The sequence below is a fragment of the Microcebus murinus genome, chromosome 13 (assembly GCF_040939455.1).
Source record: "Microcebus murinus isolate Inina chromosome 13, M.murinus_Inina_mat1.0, whole genome shotgun sequence".
Classification (NCBI taxonomy): Eukaryota; Metazoa; Chordata; class Mammalia; order Primates; family Cheirogaleidae; genus Microcebus; species Microcebus murinus.
The window spans coordinates 1,862,569-1,881,656 of NC_134116.1; the positions used below are offsets into that span (position 1 = coordinate 1,862,569).

General features: G+C 63.0%; 1 non-coding gene and 4 pseudogenes across 1 annotated transcript; all 5 read right to left on the reverse strand.

Annotated features, from left to right (window-relative positions):
- Positions 1–371: 371 nt before the first annotated feature.
- LOC142875184 (uncharacterized) lies at positions 372–490 on the reverse strand (annotated as a pseudogene).
- Positions 491–4,350: 3,860 nt separating this feature from the next.
- Positions 4,351–4,469, reverse strand: LOC142875230 (uncharacterized; annotated as a pseudogene).
- Positions 4,470–8,306: 3,837 nt separating this feature from the next.
- Positions 8,307–8,425, reverse strand: LOC142875029 (5S ribosomal RNA). The gene has a single exon (XR_012922607.1). It is a non-coding gene; the product is annotated as a 5S ribosomal RNA (ribosomal RNA).
- A 3,852-nt stretch (positions 8,426–12,277) lies between these two features.
- Positions 12,278–12,396, reverse strand: LOC142875185 (uncharacterized; annotated as a pseudogene).
- Positions 12,397–16,257: 3,861 nt separating this feature from the next.
- Positions 16,258–16,376, reverse strand: LOC142875186 (uncharacterized; annotated as a pseudogene).
- Between the last annotated feature and the right edge of the window lie 2,712 nt (positions 16,377–19,088).

Here is a 19,088-nt window from a genome sequence, read left to right on the forward strand (position 1 = left end):
CCAAAGATTCCTACGTGTAGCCCATAGAACCCCAAAAGCAACGGGAGGAGTTCTGGTCACATACTCCCTCAAAATGACATCCTGGCCTTCTTCTGGAACTCCCTCCCCTCTCAGACTCTCAAGGTTTCCTCCAGCGTGTCGGCTCCCACAGAGCAGACCTTTGGTCTGAGACCTGACAGTCCAGAAGCCACGCATGCTGCCGCGTGGCGGCGGTGTCACGGCTCGGGACAAGAGGAGGCCCCACGGTGCGGGCTGGGGCGCCAGGCACCGCGGCCGGCGGGCGCTGAGGGTGGGGGTCACCCCCACCCCGGGCCGCCCCCGCACTCCCAGAAACGCGACAGAACCAGAGGCAAAAAAAAAAAAAAAGAAGAAGCCTACGGCACCCGGTATTCCCGGGCGGTCTCCCATCCAAGTTCTAACCAGGCCCGACCCTGCTTAGCTTCCGAGACCAGACGGGATCGGGCGCGTTCGGGGTGGTGTGGCCGTGGACGGCGGAGGGCGCCCCTGCCCCGCTCAAGAAGCCGAGCCTCTCTGCGCTTCCCCGCCGCCTCCTCCCGCCCCAGGCCCCGCGCCGGGTCGGGCCTGTTGAGTTCGCCGGCCGGGTCCCGCGGGCTCCGAGGGACGGGGGTGACAGGCGGGGCGGGCAGGGAGCGGCGGGCCGGGGTTGGGGGCTGTCTCTGTATACACACACACTCACACTCACACGCACTCACTCACTCACACTCACACAAGATGCGCCTCCACGGCTGGACCCGCCAAGGTGGAGCCCTTCCAGCCCCCCTCCTCTCCTCGCCTGGCCTCCTTCACCTCCCCGCCCCCCACCCCCAGCGCGCCGGGGCCGCTGACTGCGCACGGGCGGGAGGGGCGGGGCGCTCGCCCTTTGACCCCAGCCAGGGGCGGCCCTCCCCCACAACCCCTTTCAGCTGCGCCCCCCACCCTGTGGCCCGGCGGCCGCCTATTCCCCCGGGCCAGGGCTGGGGCACAGCGCACGGGGGAGGGGAGCCAGTGTATGGGGCGTCTCTCTCTCTCTCGGGATGTGTCCCATGGGTGGGGTGGGGTGGCGTGGTTTGTGGGGCGCTGAAGAAATCAGTCCCCTCCATCTCCTCCCTCTGGAAAACACCCAAGCCCTTGGAGAACTGCCCGCACCTCTACCTACCGTGGGGGCCGGGACCCTCCTCTGTGTCCTCCTGTGGCCCAGTCCAAGGGGCCTGGGCCTGGCCGGGGCTGCATTGGACCCCGACCACCCTGGCGTGTGGACTCGCTAAAAATTGGCGATTAGATATTGGATTCCAGCGTCATTGAGGTCATTTCACTAATGAGTGCACCGCAAAGAGTTTCCTAATCCATCTGTGAGGGTGGCAACCGAAAGAGAATTTTAGAGCTGACAGAATAGGCGAGGAAAGGCATAGGAGATTTCCACACCCAGTAAGGAAGCCTTTCCCGAAGTGGAAGAAAGAAAGGAGCAAACAGAGACACCGGTAGCCCGCCCGGATCAGAGTCTGCCCCTGAGAGAAAGTACCCTGACCAGGTTCACCCGTGGGTGGGTCGCGAGCTAGCGGCATTCAGAAGAGCGAGGCCCGCAGTCTGTGCAGAAGACACCTGCACTCGGGTGTGTGTGGCGGCACGATTCACAAGCAGCTCCAGATGTTAAACCAAGGAGAAGCCAGGGAGTTCCCAACGCCCCAGGTGTCCTCAGCCCACGACTGGCTGCTGTGGGAATGCGAAGCCCGGCTCCTTGTCTCAGAGCGGGGCAACCAGGAGGTGTGATGTCCACCCCGGGGTTCCCAGGAGGATCAGACTGAAGCTGGGACTTGGCCTGAAAGTGTCCCCTCGCATGGCCACCCCCTTCCCCTTCCTGCTCCTCTACTCCTGGTGCCCCTCCATCCAGGGGCCAGACCTTAAAGAGTCACCCGCAAGAGAATCCTGGTCCCAAAGGAGCCTTCTGGGGGACCCCTGCTGAGAGAGGTTGTGGGCATGGCCCGCTGGGGCTCTGCCCGACCCAGGGCTGAGAGATGCAACCTCCCAGCTCTGGGTCCCTGCAGGAAGTGTTGGCAAGCACAGGGCCAGTCCTCCAAAGGCCCAGGTGCAGGGAGCCCAGGCCAAGCATCCCGTGGAAGAAGCCACATGCTGTGCCACCCCGGGGAACACGACTGCAGGCCACGGCCCTTCCCACCTCCTCCTCCTCCTCCTCCTCCTCCTCCTCCTCCTTCTCCTCCTCCTCCTCCTCCCACCCCGCCTCCGCCCCCGCCCCCACATGGCACAGGGCCCAGAGACACCTCAGACACTTGCTACCCAAAGTGCAAAGGGCATCAGTTGCTCCTCCAAACCCCCCCCCCAGCCCAGCAGACCGCGTTGTCCAGCCAGCCCCCGGGCCTCCCTGGGGTGCCCAGCACAAAAGTGCAGACACCCACCGGACCCTCAATCTCAGTTTTCGGATGTTTTTGCCACTCTGAGGACCCGCAGGCCAGCTGGGCCTTCTGGCAGGACAGAGAGCCCCGGAATCCGACGTGGAGAGCTGGGTGTACGTCCCCATGAGGAGGCGGTCCCCACCTCCGCGGCTCTCCCCTTGCGGGGAGCGGCAGCCGCGGGGCCTCAGAGAAGACACCAGGCTGGGCCCCCACGGCACAGCGGGAGCACGTCCCCCGCAGGCCACTTAGCCACGGCGGCCAGCCGGCGGACGGTTGGGTTGCGCGAGACGCTGCGGCCGCCCTGCTACCGGGTTCCTGGGAGGGCGTCCTGGAACCAGCGTCCACACCAAGCCCTTGGAAGGCCCAGGCGACGGAGGAGCCCCGTCAGGCAGGGGCCGAGGACGGTGACGGCCCGGGCGGGGAGGAGCGTGTCAGGCAGGGGCAGAGGACGGTGACAGGTGATAGGCCGGGCGGGAAGGAGTCAGTCAGGCAGGGGCCGTGGAGGAGACGGGCTGGGTAAGGGTTAGGGTTAGTGTCAGGGCACAAGTCACAATCGCAAAGACCTGGAAGCCACCCGAGTGCCCATCGACCCACGAGTGGGTAAATAAAATGTGGCGCGTGGACACCACGGAGTGCTATTCGGCTATGAGGAGCAGCGGTGAGGGGGCACCTCTCGTGGTTCTCCTGGCCAGAGCTGGAACCCGTTCCAGTAAGCCAAGTATCCCAAGAATGGACACACGAGCACCACGTGCTCGCGCTCACCAGCAAATGGGTACGAACCGATGGACACCTAAGTGGACACAGAGGAATCACCTTCTTCGGGTGGGTGTCGGGCGGGTGGGGGGAGGGGATGGGCATACACATCCATTAGGAATGGGGTGGGTACGCACCGACTGGGGGATGGGCGCACTTGAAGCTCTGACCCGAGGGGGGAGGCTGGGAGAGGGCAACGCACCCGTCCTTAACATTGGTGCCCCCACAATATGCTGGAACAACATGAGGGGTAAATGAATAAGAACACGGGGGGGGGGGGGAGGGGGGCACGGGCAACACATGTCACCTTAATACTTGGACTCCCATCATCTGCTTGAAAAGAGAGAGAAAAGTAAATGCAATAATAGAGATAAGAGACACTTTTTAAAAATAATGAATCTGGCCGGGCGCTGTGGCTCACGCCTGTAATCCTAGCTCTTGGGAGGCCGAGGCGGGCGGATTGCTCAAGGTCAGGAGTTCAAAACCAGCCTGAGCAAGAGCGAGACCCCGTCTCTACTATAAATAGAAAGAAATTAATTGGCCAACTGATATATATATAAAAAATTAGCGGGGCATGGTGGCGCATGCCTGCAGTCCCAGCTACCCGGGAGGCTGAGGCAGAAGGATCACTCGAGCCCAGGAGTTTGAAGTTGCTGTGAGCTAGGCTGACGCCACGGCACTCACTCTAGCCTGGGCAACAAACCGAGACTCTGTCTCAAAAAAAAAAAAAAAAAAAAATGAATCCGAAGAGAAAAGTAAAAGGAGGCCTGTGGAGCAGGTCTGGGTGTGACTCCGGATCCCCGAACATCAGGTGCCACCACCAAAGATTCCTACGTGTAGCCCATAGAACCCCAAAAGCAACGGGAGGAGTTCTGGTCACATACTCCCTCAAAATGACATCCTGGCCTTCTTCTGGAACTCCCTCCCCTCTCAGACTCTCAAGGTTTCCTCCAGCGTGTCGGCTCCCACAGAGCAGACCTTTGGTCTGAGACCTGACAGTCCAGAAGCCACGCATGCTGCCGCGTGGCGGCGGTGTCACGGCTCGGGACAAGAGGAGGCCCCACGGTGCGGGCTGGGGCGCCAGGCACCGCGGCCGGCGGGCGCTGAGGGTGGGGGTCACCCCCACCCCGGGCCGCCCCCGCACTCCCAGAAACGCGACAGAACCAGAGGCAAAAAAAAAAAAAAAAGAAGCCTAAGGCACCCGGTATTCCCGGGCGGTCTCCCATCCAAGTTCTAACCAGGCCCGACCCTGCTTAGCTTCCGAGACCAGACGGGATCGGGCGCGTTCGGGGTGGTGTGGCCGTGGACGGCGGAGGGCGCCCCTGCCCCGCTCAAGAAGCCGAGCCTCTCTGCGCTTCCCCGCCGCCTCCTCCCGCCCCAGGCCCCGCGCCGGGTCGGGCCTGTTGAGTTCGCCGGCCGGGTCCCGCGGGCTCCGAGGGACGGGGGTGACAGGCGGGGCGGGCAGGGAGCGGCGGGCCGGGGTTGGGGGCTGTCTCTGTATACACACACACTCACACTCACACGCACTCACTCACTCACACTCACACAAGATGCGCCTCCACGGCTGGACCCGCCAAGGTGGAGCCCTTCCAGCCCCCCTCCTCTCCTCGCCTGGCCTCCTTCACCTCCCCGCCCCCCACCCCCAGCGCGCCGGGGCCGCTGACTGCGCACGGGCGGGAGGGGCGGGGCGCTCGCCCTTTGACCCCAGCCAGGGGCGGCCCTCCCCCACAACCCCTTTCAGCTGCGCCCCCCACCCTGTGGCCCGGCGGCCGCCTATTCCCCCGGGCCAGGGCTGGGGCACAGCGCACGGGGGAGGGGAGCCAGTGTATGGGGCGTCTCTCTCTCTCTCGGGATGTGTCCCATGGGTGGGGTGGGGTGGCGTGGTTTGTGGGGCGCTGAAGAAATCAGTCCCCTCCATCTCCTCCCTCTGGAAAACACCCAAGCCCTTGGAGAACTGCCCGCACCTCTACCTACCGTGGGGGCCGGGACCCTCCTCTGTGTCCTCCTGTGGCCCAGTCCAAGGGGCCTGGGCCTGGCCGGGGCTGCATTGGACCCCGACCACCCTGGCGTGTGGACTCGCTAAAAATTGGCGATTAGATATTGGATTCCAGCGTCATTGAGGTCATTTCACTAATGAGTGCACCGCAAAGAGTTTCCTAATCCATCTGTGAGGGTGGCAACCGAAAGAGAATTTTAGAGCTGACAGAATAGGCGAGGAAAGGCATAGGAGATTTCCACACCCAGTAAGGAAGCCTTTCCCGAAGTGGAAGAAAGAAAGGAGCAAACAGAGACACCGGTAGCCCGCCCGGATCAGAGTCTGCCCCTGAGAGAAAGTACCCTGACCAGGTTCACCCGTGGGTGGGTGGCGAGCTAGCGGCATTCAGAAGAGCGAGGCCCGCAGTCTGTGCAGAAGACACCTGCACTCGGGTGTGTGTGGCGGCACGATTCACAAGCAGCTCCAGATGTTAAACCAAGGAGAAGCCAGGGAGTTCCCAACGCCCCAGGTGTCCTCAGCCCACGACTGGCTGCTGTGGGAATGCGAAGCCCGGCTCCTTGTCTCAGAGCGGGGCAACCAGGAGGTGTGATGTCCACCCCGGGGTTCCCAGGAGGATCAGACTGAAGCTGGGACTTGGCCTGAAAGTGTCCCCTCGCATGGCCACCCCCTTCCCCTTCCTGCTCCTCTACTCCTGGTGCCCCTCCATCCAGGGGCCAGACCTTAAAGAGTCACCCGCAAGAGAATCCTGGTCCCAAAGGAGCCTTCTGGGGGACCCCTGCTGAGAGAGGTTGTGGGCATGGCCCGCTGGGGCTCTGCCCGACCCAGGGCTGAGAGATGCAACCTCCCAGCTCTGGGTCCCTGCAGGAAGTGTTGGCAAGCACAGGGCCAGTCCTCCAAAGGCCCAGGTGCAGGGAGCCCAGGCCAAGCATCCCGTGGAAGAAGCCACATGCTGTGCCACCCCGGGGAACACGACTGCAGGCCACGGCCCTTCCCACCTCCTCCTCCTCCTCCTCCTCCTCCTCCTCCTCCCACCCCGCCTCCGCCCCCGCCCCCACATGGCACAGGGCCCAGAGACACCTCAGACACTTGCTACCCAAAGTGCAAAGGGCATCAGTTGCTCCTCCAAACCCCCCCCCCAGCCCAGCAGACCGCGTTGTCCAGCCAGCCCCCGGGCCTCCCTGGGGTGCCCAGCACAAAAGTGCAGACACCCACCGGACCCTCAATCTCAGTTTTCGGATGTTTTTGCCACTCTGAGGACCCGCAGGCCAGCTGGGCCTTCTGGCAGGACAGAGAGCCCCGGAATCCGACGTGGAGAGCTGGGTGTACGTCCCCATGAGGAGGCGGTCCCCACCTCCGCGGCTCTCCCCTTGCGGGGAGCGGCAGCCGCGGGGCCTCAGAGAAGACACCAGGCTGGGCCCCCACGGCACAGCGGGAGCACGTCCCCCGCAGGCCACTTAGCCACGGCGGCCAGCCGGCGGACGGTTGGGTTGCGCGAGACGCTGCGGCCGCCCTGCTACCGGGTTCCTGGGAGGGCGTCCTGGAACCAGCGTCCACACCAAGCCCTTGGAAGGCCCAGGCGACGGAGGAGCCCCGTCAGGCAGGGGCCGAGGACGGTGACGGCCCGGGCGGGGAGGAGCGTGTCAGGCAGGGGCAGAGGACGGTGACAGGTGATAGGCCGGGCGGGAAGGAGTCAGTCAGGCAGGGGCCGTGGAGGAGACGGGCTGGGTAAGGGTTAGGGTTAGTGTCAGGGCACAAGTCACAATCGCAAAGACCTGGAAGCCACCCGAGTGCCCATCGACCCACGAGTGGGTAAATAAAATGTGGCGCGTGGACACCACGGAGTGCTATTCGGCTATGAGGAGCAGCGGTGAGGGGGCACCTCTCGTGGTTCTCCTGGCCAGAGCTGGAACCCGTTCCAGTAAGCCAAGTATCCCAAGAATGGACACACGAGCACCACGTGCTCGCGCTCACCAGCAAATGGGTACGAACCGATGGACACCTAAGTGGACACAGAGGAATCACCTTCTTCGGGTGGGTGTCGGGCGGGTGGGGGGAGGGGATGGGCATACACATCCATTAGGAATGGGGTGGGTACGCACCGACTGGGGGATGGGCGCACTTGAAGCTCTGACCCGAGGGGGGAGGCTGGGAGAGGGCAACGCACCCGTCCTTAACATTGGTGCCCCCACAATATGCTGGAACAACATGAGGGGTAAATGAATAAGAACACGGGGGGGGGGGAGGGGGGCACGGGCAACACATGTCACCTTAATACTTGGACTCCCATCATCTGCTTGAAAAGAGAGAGAAAAGTAAATGCAATAATAGAGATAAGAGACACTTTTTAAAAATAATGAATCCGGCCGGGCGCTGTGGCTCACGCCTGTAATCCTAGCTCTTGGGAGGCCGAGGCGGGCGGATTGCTCAAGGTCAGGAGTTCAAAACCAGCCTGAGCAAGAGCGAGACCCCGTCTCTACTATAAATAGAAAGAAATTAATTGGCCAACTGATATATATATAAAAAATTAGCGGGGCATGGTGGCGCATGCCTGCAGTCCCAGCTACCCGGGAGGCTGAGGCAGAAGGATCACTCGAGCCCAGGAGTTTGAAGTTGCTGTGAGCTAGGCTGACGCCACGGCACTCACTCTAGCCTGGGCAACAAACCGAGACTCTGTCTCAAAAAAAAAAAAAAAAAAAAATGAATCCGAAGAGAAAAGTAAAAGGAGGCCTGTGGAGCAGGTCTGGGTGTGACTCCGGATCCCCGAACATCAGGTGCCACCACCAAAGATTCCTACGTGTAGCCCATAGAACCCCAAAAGCAACGGGAGGAGTTCTGGTCACATACTCCCTCAAAATGACATCCTGGCCTTCTTCTGGAACTGCCTCCCCTCTCAGACTCTCAAGGTTTCCTCCAGCGTGTCGGCTCCCACAGAGCAGACCTTTGGTCTGAGACCTGACAGTCCAGAAGCCACGCATGCTGCCGCGTGGCGGCGGTGTCACGGCTCGGGACAAGAGGAGGCCCCACGGTGCGGGCTGGGGCGCCAGGCACCGCGGCCGGCGGGCGCTGAGGGTGGGGGTCACCCCCACCCCGGGCCGCCCCCGCACTCCCAGAAACGCGACAGAACCAGAGGCAAAAAAAAAAAAAAAAGAAGCCTACGGCACCCGGTATTCCCGGGCGGTCTCCCATCCAAGTTCTAACCAGGCCCAACCCTGCTTAGCTTCCGAGACCAGACGGGATCGGGCGCGTTCGGGGTGGTGTGGCCGTGGACGGCGGAGGGCGCCCCTGCCCCGCTCAAGAAGCCGAGCCTCTCTGCGCTTCCCCGCCGCCTCCTCCCGCCCCAGGCCCCGCGCCGGGTCGGGCCTGTTGAGTTCGCCGGCCGGGTCCCGCGGGCTCCGAGGGACGGGGGTGACAGGCGGGGCGGGCAGGGAGCGGCGGGCCGGGGTTGGGGGCTGTCTCTGTATACACACACACTCACACTCACACGCACTCACTCACTCACACTCACACAAGATGCGCCTCCACGGCTGGACCCGCCAAGGTGGAGCCCTTCCAGCCCCCCTCCTCTCCTTGCCTGGCCTCCTTCACCTCCCCGCCCCCCACCCCCAGCGCGCCGGGGCCGCTGACTGCGCACGGGCGGGAGGGGCGGGGCGCTCGCCCTTTGACCCCAGCCAGGGGCGGCCCTCCCCCACAACCCCTTTCAGCTGCGCCCCCCACCCTGTGGCCCGGCGGCCGCCTATTCCCCCGGGCCAGGGCTGGGGCACAGCGCACGGGGGAGGGGAGCCAGTGTATGGGGCGTCTCTCTCTCTCTCGGGATGTGTCCCATGGGTGGGGTGGGGTGGCGTGGTTTGTGGGGCGCTGAAGAAATCAGTCCCCTCCATCTCCTCCCTCTGGAAAACACCCAAGCCCTTGGAGAACTGCCCGCACCTCTACCTACCGTGGGGGCCGGGACCCTCCTCTGTGTCCTCCTGTGGCCCAGTCCAAGGGGCCTGGGCCTGGCCGGGGCTGCATTGGACCCCGACCACCCTGGCGTGTGGACTCGCTAAAAATTGGCGATTAGATATTGGATTCCAGCGTCATTGAGGTCATTTCACTAATGAGTGCACCGCAAAGAGTTTCCTAATCCATCTGTGAGGGTGGCAACCGAAAGAGAATTTTAGAGCTGACAGAATAGGCGAGGAAAGGCATAGGAGATTTCCACACCCAGTAAGGAAGCCTTTCCCGAAGTGGAAGAAAGAAAGGAGCAAACAGAGACACCGGTAGCCCGCCCGGATCAGAGTCTGCCCCTGAGAGAAAGTACCCTGACCAGGTTCACCCGTGGGTGGGTCGCGAGCTAGCGGCATTCAGAAGAGCGAGGCCCGCAGTCTGTGCAGAAGACACCTGCACTCGGGTGTGTGTGGCGGCACGATTCACAAGCAGCTCCAGATGTTAAACCAAGGAGAAGCCAGGGAGTTCCCAACGCCCCAGGTGTCCTCAGCCCACGACTGGCTGCTGTGGGAATGCGAAGCCCGGCTCCTTGTCTCAGAGCGGGGCAACCAGGAGGTGTGATGTCCACCCCGGGGTTCCCAGGAGGATCAGACTGAAGCTGGGACTTGGCCTGAAAGTGTCCCCTCGCATGGCCACCCCCTTCCCCTTCCTGCTCCTCTACTCCTGGTGCCCCTCCATCCAGGGGCCAGACCTTAAAGAGTCACCCGCAAGAGAATCCTGGTCCCAAAGGAGCCTTCTGGGGGACCCCTGCTGAGAGAGGTTGTGGGCATGGCCCGCTGGGGCTCTGCCCGACCCAGGGCTGAGAGATGCAACCTCCCAGCTCTGGGTCCCTGCAGGAAGTGTTGGCAAGCACAGGGCCAGTCCTCCAAAGGCCCAGGTGCAGGGAGCCCAGGCCAAGCATCCCGTGGAAGAAGCCACATGCTGTGCCACCCCGGGGAACATGACTGCAGGCCACGGCCCTTCCCACCTCCTCCTCCTCCTCCTCCTCCTCCTCCTCCTCCTCCTCCTCCTCCTCCCACCCCGCCTCCGCCCCCGCCCCCACATGGCACAGGGCCCAGAGACACCTCAGACACTTGCTACCCAAAGTGCAAAGGGCATCAGTTGCTCCTCCAAACCCCCCCCCCCCAGCCCAGCAGACCGCGTTGTCCAGCCAGCCCCCGGGCCTCCCTGGGGTGCCCAGCACAAAAGTGCAGACACCCACCGGACCCTCAATCTCAGTTTTCGGATGTTTTTGCCACTCTGAGGACCCGCAGGCCAGCTGGGCCTTCTGGCAGGACAGAGAGCCCCGGAATCCGACGTGGAGAGCTGGGTGTACGTCCCCATGAGGAGGCGGTCCCCACCTCCGCGGCTCTCCCCTTGCGGGGAGCGTCAGCCGCGGGGCCTCAGAGAAGACACCAGGCTGGGCCCCCACGGCACAGCGGGAGCACGTCCCCCGCAGGCCACTTAGCCACGGCGGCCAGCCGGCGGACGGTTGGGTTGCGCGAGACGCTGCGGCCGCCCTGCTACCGGGTTCCTGGGAGGGCGTCCTGGAACCAGCGTCCACACCAAGCCCTTGGAAGGCCCAGGCGACGGAGGAGCCCCGTCAGGCAGGGGCCGAGGACGGTGACGGCCCGGGCGGGGAGGAGCGTGTCAGGCAGGGGCAGAGGACGGTGACAGGTGATAGGCCGGGCGGGAAGGAGTCAGTCAGGCAGGGGCCGTGGAGGAGACGGGCTGGGTAAGGGTTAGGGTTAGTGTCAGGGCACAAGTCACAATCGCAAAGACCTGGAAGCCACCCGAGTGCCCATCGACCCACGAGTGGGTAAATAAAATGTGGCGCGTGGACACCACGGAGTGCTATTCGGCTATGAGGAGCAGCGGTGAGGGGGCACCTCTCGTGGTTCTCCTGGCCAGAGCTGGAACCCGTTCCAGTAAGCCAAGTATCCCAAGAATGGACACACGAGCACCACGTGCTCGCGCTCACCAGCAAATGGGTACGAACCGATGGACACCTAAGTGGACACAGAGGAATCACCTTCTTCGGGTGGGTGTCGGGCGGGTGGGGGGAGGGGATGGGCATACACATCCATTAGGAATGGGGTGGGTACGCACCGACTGGGGGATGGGCGCACTTGAAGCTCTGACCCGAGGGGGGAGGCTGGGAGAGGGCAACGCACCCGTCCTTAACATTGGTGCCCCCACAATATGCTGGAACAACATGAGGGGTAAATGAATAAGAACACGGGGGGGGGGAGGGGGGCACGGGCAACACATGTCACCTTAATACTTGGACTCCCATCATCTGCTTGAAAAGAGAGAGAAAAGTAAATGCAATAATAGAGATAAGAGACACTTTTTAAAAATAATGAATCCGGCCGGGCGCTGTGGCTCACGCCTGTAATCCTAGCTCTTGGGAGGCCGAGGCGGGCGGATTGCTCAAGGTCAGGAGTTCAAAACCAGCCTGAGCAAGAGCGAGACCCCGTCTCTACTATAAATAGAAAGAAATTAATTGGCCAACTGATATATATATAAAAAATTAGCGGGGCATGGTGGCGCATGCCTGCAGTCCCAGCTACCCGGGAGGCTGAGGCAGAAGGATCACTCGAGCCCAGGAGTTTGAAGTTGCTGTGAGCTAGGCTGACGCCACGGCACTCACTCTAGCCTGGGCAACAAACCGAGACTCTGTCTCAAAAAAAAAAAAAAAAAAATGAATCCGAAGAGAAAAGTAAAAGGAGGCCTGTGGAGCAGGTCTGGGTGTGACTCCGGATCCCCGAACATCAGGTGCCACCACCAAAGATTCCTACGTGTAGCCCATAGAACCCCAAAAGCAACGGGAGGAGTTCTGGTCACATACTCCCTCAAAATGACATCCTGGCCTTCTTCTGGAACTCCCTCCCCTCTCAGACTCTCAAGGTTTCCTCCAGCGTGTCGGCTCCCACAGAGCAGACCTTTGGTCTGAGACCTGACAGTCCAGAAGCCACGCATGCTGCCGCGTGGCGGCGGTGTCACGGCTCGGGACAAGAGGAGGCCCCACGGTGCGGGCTGGGGCGCCAGGCACCGCGGCCGGCGGGCGCTGAGGGTGGGGGTCACCCCCACCCCGGGCCGCCCCCGCACTCCCAGAAACGCGACAGAACCAGAGGCAAAAAAAAAAAAAAGAAGAAGCCTACGGCACCCGGTATTCCCGGGCGGTCTCCCATCCAAGTTCTAACCAGGCCCGACCCTGCTTAGCTTCCGAGACCAGACGGGATCGGGCGCGTTCGGGGTGGTGTGGCCGTGGACGGCGGAGGGCGCCCCTGCCCCGCTCAAGAAGCCGAGCCTCTCTGCGCTTCCCCGCCGCCTCCTCCCGCCCCAGGCCCCGCGCCGGGTCGGGCCTGTTGAGTTCGCCGGCCGCGTCCCGCGGGCTCCGAGGGACGGGGGTGACAGGCGGGGCGGGCAGGGAGCGGCGGGCCGGGGTTGGGGGCTGTCTCTGTATACACACACACTCACACTCACACGCACTCACTCACTCACACTCACACAAGATGCGCCTCCACGGCTGGACCCGCCAAGGTGGAGCCCTTCCAGCCCCCCTCCTCTCCTCGCCTGGCCTCCTTCACCTCCCCGCCCCCCACCCCCAGCGCGCCGGGGCCGCTGACTGCGCACGGGCGGGAGGGGCGGGGCGCTCGCCCTTTGACCCCAGCCAGGGGCGGCCCTCCCCCACAACCCCTTTCAGCTGCGCCCCCCACCCTGTGGCCCGGCGGCCGCCTATTCCCCCGGGCCAGGGCTGGGGCACAGCGCACGGGGGAGGGGAGCCAGTGTATGGGGCGTCTCTCTCTCTCTCTCTCTCGGGATGTGTCCCATGGGTGGGGTGGGGTGGCGTGGTTTGTGGGGCGCTGAAGAAATCAGTCCCCTCCATCTCCTCCCTCTGGAAAACACCCAAGCCCTTGGAGAACTGCCCGCACCTCTACCTACCGTGGGGGCCGGGACCCTCCTCTGTGTCCTCCTGTGGCCCAGTCCAAGGGGCCTGGGCCTGGCCGGGGCTGCATTGGACCCCGACCACCCTGGCGTGTGGACTCGCTAAAAATTGGCGATTAGATATTGGATTCCAGCGTCATTGAGGTCATTTCACTAATGAGTGCACCGCAAAGAGTTTCCTAATCCATCTGTGAGGGTGGCAACCGAAAGAGAATTTTAGAGCTGACAGAATAGGCGAGGAAAGGCATAGGAGATTTCCACACCCAGTAAGGAAGCCTTTCCCGAAGTGGAAGAAAGAAAGGAGCAAACAGAGACACCGGTAGCCCGCCCGGATCAGAGTCTGCCCCTGAGAGAAAGTACCCTGACCAGGTTCACCCGTGGGTGGGTCGCGAGCTAGCGGCATTCAGAAGAGCGAGGCCCGCAGTCTGTGCAGAAGACACCTGCACTCGGGTGTGTGTGGCGGCACGATTCACAAGCAGCTCCAGATGTTAAACCAAGGAGAAGCCAGGGAGTTCCCAACGCCCCAGGTGTCCTCAGCCCACGACTGGCTGCTGTGGGAATGCGAAGCCCGGCTCCTTGTCTCAGAGCGGGGCAACCAGGAGGTGTGATGTCCACCCCGGGGTTCCCAGGAGGATCAGACTGAAGCTGGGACTTGGCCTGAAAGTGTCCCCTCGCATGGCCACCCCCTTCCCCTTCCTGCTCCTCTACTCCTGGTGCCCCTCCATCCAGGGGCCAGACCTTAAAGAGTCACCCGCAAGAGAATCCTGGTCCCAAAGGAGCCTTCTGGGGGACCCCTGCTGAGAGAGGTTGTGGGCATGGCCCGCTGGGGCTCTGCCCGACCCAGGGCTGAGAGATGCAACCTCCCAGCTCTGGGTCCCTGCAGGAAGTGTTGGCAAGCACAGGGCCAGTCCTCCAAAGGCCCAGGTGCAGGGAGCCCAGGCCAAGCAGCCTGTGGAAGAAGCCACATGCTGTGCCACCCCGGGGAACACGACTGCAGGCCACGGCCCTTCCCACCTCCTCCTCCTCCTCCTCCTCCTCCTCCTCCTCCTCCTCCTCCTCCTCCTCCTCCCACCCCGCCTCCGCCCCCGCCCCCACATGGCACAGGGCCCAGAGACACCTCAGACACTTGCTACCCAAAGTGCAAAGGGCATCAGTTGCTCCTCCAAACCCCCCCCCCAGCCCAGCAGACCGCGTTGTCCAGCCAGCCCCCGGGCCTCCCTGGGGTGCCCAGCACAAAAGTGCAGACACCCACCGGACCCTCAATCTCAGTTTTCGGATGTTTTTGCCACTCTGAGGACCCGCAGGCCAGCTGGGCCTTCTGGCAGGACAGAGAGCCCCGGAATCCGACGTGGAGAGCTGGGTGTACGTCCCCATGAGGAGGCGGTCCCCACCTCCGCGGCTCTCCCCTTGCGGGGAGCGGCAGCCGCGGGGCCTCAGAGAAGACACCAGGCTGGGCCCCCACGGCACAGCGGGAGCACGTCCCCCGCAGGCCACTTAGCCACGGCGGCCAGCCGGCGGACGGTTGGGTTGCGCGAGACGCTGCGGCCGCCCTGCTACCGGGTTCCTGGGAGGGCGTCCTGGAACCAGCGTCCACACCAAGCCCTTGGAAGGCCCAGGCGACGGAGGAGCCCCGTCAGGCAGGGGCCGAGGACGGTGACGGCCCGGGCGGGGAGGAGCGTGTCAGGCAGGGGCAGAGGACGGTGACAGGTGATAGGCCGGGCGGGAAGGAGTCAGTCAGGCAGGGGCCGTGGAGGAGACGGGCTGGGTAAGGGTTAGGGTTAGTGTCAGGGCACAAGTCACAATCGCAAAGACCTGGAAGCCACCCGAGTGCCCATCGACCCACGAGTGGGTAAATAAAATGTGGCGCGTGGACACCACGGAGTGCTATTCGGCTATGAGGAGCAGCGGTGAGGGGGCACCTCTCGTGGTTCTCCTGGCCAGAGCTGGAACCCGTTCCAGTAAGCCAAGTATCCCAAGAATGGACACACGAGCACCACGTGCTCGCGCTCACCAGCAAATGGGTACGAACCGATGGACACCTAAGTGGACACAGAGGAATCACCTTCTTCGGGTGGGTGTCGGACGGGTGGGGGGAGGGGATGGGCATACACATCCATTAGGAATGGGGTGGGTACGCACCGACTGGGGGATGGGCGCACTTGAAGCTCTGACCCGAGGGGGGAGGCTGGGAGAGGGCAACGCACCCGTCCAGAACATTGGTGCCCCCACAATATGCTGGAACAACATGAGGGGTAAATGAATAAGAACACGGGGGGGGAGGGGGGCACGGGCAACACATGTCACCTTAATACTTGGACTCCCATCATCTGCTTGAAAAGAGAGAGAAAAGAAAATGCAATAATAGAGATAAGAGACACTTTTTAAAAATAATGAATCCGGCCGGGCGCTGGGGCTCACGCCTGTAATCCTAGCTCTTGGGAGGCCGAGGCTGGCGGATTGCTCAAGGTCAGGAGTTCAAAACCAGCCTGAGCAAGAGCGAGAGCCCGTCTCTACTATAAATAGAAAGAAATTAATTGGCCAACTGATATATATATAAAAAATTAGCGGGGCATGGTGGCGCATGCCTGCAGTCCCAGCTACCCGGGAGGCTGAGGCAGAAGGATCACTCGAGCCCAGGAGTTTGAAGTTGCTGTGAGCTAGGCTGACGCCACGGCACTCACTCTAGCCTGGGCAACAAACCGAGACTCTGTCTCAAAAAAAAAAAAAAAAAAAAATGAATCCGAAGAGAAAAGTAAAAGGAGGCCTGTGGAGCAGGTCTGGGTGTGACTCCGGATCCCCGAACATCAGGTGCCACCACCAAAGATTCCTACGTGTAGCCCATAGAACCCCAAAAGCAACGGGAGGAGTTCTGGTCACATACTCCCTCAAAATGACATCCTGGCCTTCTTCTGGAACTCCCTCCCCTCTCAGACTCTCAAGGTTTCCTCCAGCGTGTCGGCTCCCACAGAGCAGACCTTTGGTCTGAGACCTGACAGTCCAGAAGCCACGCATGCTGCCGCGTGGCGGCGGTGTCACGGCTCGGGACAAGAGGAGGCCCCACGGTGCGGGCTGGGGCGCCAGGCACCGCGGCGGGCGCTGAGGGTGGGGGTCACCCCCACCCCGGGCCGCCCCCGCACTCCCAGAAACGCGACAGAACCAGAGGCAAAAAAAAAAAAAAAAAGAAGAAGCCTACGGCACCCGGTATTCCCGGGCGGTCTCCCATCCAAGTTCTAACCAGGCCCGACCCTGCTTAGCTTCCGAGACCAGACGGGATCGGGCGCGTTCGGGGTGGTGTGGCCGTGGACGGCGGAGGGCGCCCCTGCCCCGCTCAAGAAGCCGAGCCTCTCTGCGCTTCCCCGCCGCCTCCTCCCGCCCCAGGCCCCGCGCCGGGCCGGGCCTGTTGAGTTCGCCGGCCAGGTCCGGCGGGCTCCGAGGGACGGGGGTGACAGGCGGGGCGGGCAGGGAGCGCCGGGCCGGGTTTGGGGGCTGTCTCTCTATACACACACACTCACACTCACACTCACTCACTCACTCACACTCACACAAGATGCGCCTCCACGGCTGGACCCGCCAAGGTGGAGCCCTTCCAGCCCCCCTCCTCTCCTCGCCTGGCCTCCTTCACCTCCCCGCCCCCCACCCCCAGCGCGCCGCGGCCGCTGACTGCGCACGGGCGGGAGGGGCGGGGCGCTCGCCCTTTGACCCCAGCCAGGGGCCGCCCTCCCCCACAACCCCTTTCAGCTGCGCCCCCCACCCTGAGGCCGGGCGGCCGCCTATTCCCCAGGCCAGGGCTGGGGCACAGCGCACGGGGGAGGGGAGCCAGTGTATGGGGCGTCTCTCTCTCTCTCTCTCTCTCTCTCTCTCTCTCTCTCTCTCTCTCTCTCTCTCTCTCTCTCTCTCTAGGGATGTGTCCCATGGGTGGGGTGGGGTGGCGTGGTTTGTGGGGCGCTGAAGAAATCAGTCCCCTCCATCTCCTCCCTCTGGAAAACACCCAAGCCCTTGGAGATCTGCCCACACCGATACCGTGGGGGCCGGGACCCTCCTCTGTGTCCTCCTGTGGCCCAGTCCAAGGGGCCTGGGCCTGGCCGGGGCTGCATTGGACCCCAACCACCCTGGCGTGTGGACTCCCTAAAAATCGGCGATTAGATATTGGATTCCAGCGTCATTGAGGTCATTTCACTAATGAGTGCACCGCAAAGAGTTTCCTAATCCATCTGTGAGGGTGGCAACCGAAAGAGAATTTGAAAGCTGACAGAATAGGCGAGGAAAGGCATAGGAGATTTCCACACCCAGTAAAGAAGCCTTTCCCGAAATGGAAGAAAGAAACGAGCAAACAGAGACACCGGTAGCCCGCCCGGATGAGAGTCTGCCCCCGAGAGAAAGTACCCTGACCAGGTTCTCCCTTGGGTGGGTGGCGAGCTAGCGGCATTCAGAAGAGCGAGGCCTGCAGTCTGTGCGGAAGACACCTGCACTCGGGTGTGTGTGGCGGCACGATTCACAAGCAGCTCCAGATGTTAAGCCAAGGAGAAGCCAGGGAGTTCCCAACGCCCCAGGTGTCCTCAGCCCACGACTGGCTGCTGTGGGAATGCGAAGCCCGGCTCCTTGTCTCAGAGCGGGGCAACCAGGAGGTGTGATGTCCACCCCGGGGTTCCCAGGAGGATCAGGCTGAAGCTGGGACTTGGCCTGAAAGTGTCCCCTCGCATGGCCACCCCCTTCCCCTTCCTGCTCCTCTACTCCTGGTGCCCCTCCATCCAGAGGCCAGACCTTAAAGAGTCACCCGCAAGAGAATCCTGGTCCCAAAGGAGCCCCCTGGGGGACCCGTGCTGAGAGAGGTTGTGGGCATGGCCCGCTGGGGCTCTGCCCGACCCAGGGCTGAGAGATGCAACCTCCCAGCTCTGGGTCCCTGCAGGAAGTGTTGGCAAGCACAGGGCCAGTCCTCCAAAGGCCCAGGTGCAGGGAGCCCAGGCCAAGCAGCCTGTGGAAGAAGCCACATGCTGTGCCACCCCGGGGAACACGACTGCAGGCCACGGCCCTTCCCACCTCCTCCTCCTCCTCCTCCTCCTCCTCCTCCCACCCCGCCCCCGCCCCCGCCCCCACATGGCACAGGGCCCAGAGACACCTCAGACACTTGCTACCCAAAGTGCAAAGGGCATCAGTTGCTCCTCCAAACCCCCCCCAGCCCAGCAGACCGCGTTGTCCAGCCAGCAACCGGGCCTCCCTGGGGTGCCCAGCACAAAAGTGCAGACACCCACGGGACCCTCAATCTCAGTTTTCGGATGTTTTTGCCACTCTAAGGACCCTCAGGCCAGCTGGGCCTTCTGGCAGGACAGAGAGCCCCGGAATCCGACGTGGAGAGCTGGGTGTATGTCCCCATGAGGAGGCGGTCCCCACCTCCGCGGCTCTCCCCTTGCGGGGAGCGGCAGCCGCGGGGCCTCAGAGAAGACACCAGGCTGGGCCCCCACGACACAGCGGGAGCACGTCCCCCGCAGGCCACTTAGCGACGGCGGCCAGCTGGCGGAAGGTTGGGTTGCGCGAGACGCTGCGGCCGCCCTGCTACCGGGTTCCTGGGAGGGCGTCCTGGAACCAGCGTCCACACCAAGCCCTTGGAAGGCCCAGGCGACGGATGAGCCCCGTCAGGCAGGGGCCTGAGGACGGTGACGGCCCGGGCGGGGACGAGCGTGTCAGGCAGGGGCAGAGGACGGTGACAGGTGACAGGTGACAGGCCAGGCGGGAAAGTGTCAGTCAGGCAGGGGCCGAGGAGGAGACGGGCTGTGTAAGGGTTAGGGTTAGAGTCAGGGCACAAGTCACAATCGCAAAGACCTGGAAGCGACCCGAGTGCCCATCGACCCACGAGTGCGTAAATAACATGTGGCGCGTGGACACCACGGAGTGCTATTCGGCTATGAGGAACAGCGGTGAGAGGGCACCTCTCGTGGTTCTCCTGGCCAGAGCTGGGACCCGTTCCAGTAAGCCAAGTATCCCAGGAATGGACACACGAGCACCACATGCTCGCGCTCACC